The sequence below is a fragment of the Scyliorhinus torazame genome, chromosome 17 (genome assembly GCF_047496885.1).
Source record: "Scyliorhinus torazame isolate Kashiwa2021f chromosome 17, sScyTor2.1, whole genome shotgun sequence".
NCBI lineage: Eukaryota > Metazoa > Chordata > Chondrichthyes > Carcharhiniformes > Scyliorhinidae > Scyliorhinus > Scyliorhinus torazame.
In genome coordinates this window covers 155,150,560-155,153,205 of record NC_092723.1, presented here as the reverse complement: position 1 = coordinate 155,153,205, position 2,646 = coordinate 155,150,560, and the positions used below count along the sequence as shown (strand labels likewise).

General features: G+C 45.5%; 1 non-coding gene across 1 annotated transcript; it reads left to right on the top strand.

The window, feature by feature from the left end:
• Positions 1 to 1,392: 1,392 nt before the first annotated feature.
• LOC140394658 (U11 spliceosomal RNA) lies at positions 1,393 to 1,527 on the top strand. Its single transcript, XR_011935955.1, has one exon. It is a non-coding gene; the product is annotated as a U11 spliceosomal RNA (small nuclear RNA).
• Positions 1,528 to 2,646: the final 1,119 nt, after the last annotated feature.

Below are 2,646 nucleotides of genomic sequence, written 5' to 3'. Positions count from 1 at the left end.
TTGGGGAATTTTTGCAAGCAGAAGATATCTGTTGCCTTAAACCCACAACACTCGAGCAGCACCCGCTTCACGAAGAATTTCCGGTCCACAGGTGACTCCCCTTCCGCTTTCTTCACTGTGACTCGGACAGTGTTTCGCACTCCCCAGCCTGGTGGTCGGGATGCAGCTGCGTCCATAGCTCGTACGTTGGGTCTGAACTGTATCGGCGTTAGGCCTAAACCAGAGGTTTAGGCCAGCATGTAGATCCACCAATAGCAGCCGGGCTCCAAACGTTTCCTCTTTGACGACTTCAATCCCTCCGAGTTCTCCAATCCACGATCGACATCGAAATCGAAATCCTCAGCTTCCCTCGATCAAATGAGACTACACTTGATCTTAGCCAAAAGGCCGAGAAGGGACCTTGGATTCATGTCCCATTACATTCACCCCCCACCACCTGGCCTGGGCTTGCAAAATCCTATCAACTGTCTTGGCTTGTGACAATTCACACCTCTTTAACCTGTGACTATCTCTCTCTCCAGTTGCTCCGTCTGGACATGTAAAGACTTTATTACCGACAAAGCCTCGCATTCAAAGTATCGTCTTGCATCTTAGACTTTGTCTATATATATGTTTCTGGAACCCACCTCTTCATTCCTCTGAGGAAGGAGCTGTGCTCCGAAAGCTAGTGATTCGAAACAAACCTGTTGGACTTTAACCTGGTTTTGTAAGACTTCTTACTATAGTCTACAGAAATTTCCGCCAGTTAAACACTAGGAAGACTGAAGGCATTGTCTTTGACCCTCACTACAAACTCTGTTCCTCAATCATAACTTTATAAATTTCCCAAGGCTACACAAACTTGGTGTCCTCAAGATAAGCTTCTGACCACATAGTCACACCATCACTCAGGTTGCCTATTTTAACCCATTCTCAGCTCCTCTCCTGCCCAATCCCTTTGTTGCTGCTAGAATTAATTACTCCATGCATTGCTAAACAAAAACCTCCCTGGGCTCCCTGTTATCGCCAGTGTGGCAATGCACTTCCGTTTACAATTTCAGGTGCTTGGGGTGACATTTGCTGGACTGGAGCGGGGAGCTGATGGCTGCAGCTGCCGAGAACGTCTCATTTTAAAGGTTGCTCCGGGGCTCCCCCCTCTGGCTGAACGAGACCATTGCCCTGCCTTTCACAGACTAAGCCCCGGAATGCATTGCGAGGGTTGCATAAATTATATGTGTGTGTAAGATTAATGAATACGGTAAAGAGTCTTTCAGGAACATATTCCTGTCCGCTTTTTAGTATTAATGATAAAGAAGGTGGGGGGAAAGCTGATGAACGACTGTGTATAATTTTGTCACCTTTACTGTACAGTGTATTGCAGTTGGTGGGGTCAGAGCTTCGCCAGCACTCCAGTAAAAGGGTTTCTGCTGTGAGTAGCACATGGACGAGGCTCTTGGGCTTCATCCGTGCGGAATCGATAGCAAGAGATTTCGGAAGCACAATTTTTGCAACTTGGGGCTGCTGGTGATCGTTTGTCTCGGCGCTCCCATTTATTTAATATAAGTACAGAAGCGACGTGGCGTGTATAATAAACTCAGCTGTGACATCTATGGGCTGAAAGTTGTGGAACATAGAACATTACAGCACAGTACAGGCCCTCGATGTTGCGCCGACCTGTGAAACCACTCTAAAGCCCATCTACACTATTTCCTTATCATCCATATGTATATCCAATGACCATTTGAATGTCATGATGTGGAGATGCTGGCGTTGGACTGGGGGTGAGCACAGTACGAAGTCTTACAACACCAGGTTAAAGTCCAACAGGTTTGTTTCGATGTCACTAGCTTTCGGAGCACTGCTCCTTCCTCAGGTGAATCATTTGAATGTCCTTAGTGTTGGCCAGTCCACTACTGTTGCAGGCAGGGCATTCCACACCCTTATTACTCTCTGAGTAAAGAACCTACCTCTGACATCTGTCCTATCTCGCCTCAATTTAAAACTATGTCCCCTCGTGCTAGACATCACCATCCGCGGAAAAAGGCTCTCACTGTCCACCCTATCCAATCCTCTGATCATCTTGTATGCCTCAATTAAGTCACCTCTTAACCTTCTTCTCTCTAACAAATACAGCCTCAAGTCCCTCAGCCTTCCCATAATGTGGTGCTTATGAGTGCTGGAAGTTGGCGTGTAAAGTTTGTTACATTATGTTCGTGATTATTTATGCTACAGATTGAACATGTTTTTTTTGTTACAAAATAAATTTAGAGCACCCAATTATTTATTTCCAATGAAGGGGCAATTTGGCGTGACCAATCCACCTATGCTGCACATCTTTGTGGGGGGTGAGATCCACGCAGATCGGGGAGAATGTGGACAGTGACCCGGGATAAAATCAGGTCCTCAGCTCTGTAGGCAGCAGGGTTAAACACCGTGCCACCCTTTGTTAAATATTTTTATTGACTTTTACATTTGTACACTAACTTCATTGCAGTGTTACTGTAAGCCTACTTTAAAAAAAATATTTTTTTATTCTCCTTTTTCACATTTTCTCCCAAATTTACACCCAACAATAATCAGTAACGAATGTAATGTCAATCCCCATATCGATAACAATGATCCCACCCTCCCACCAAACCCCAGCCAGACATTAGCCCGCATGTTAAC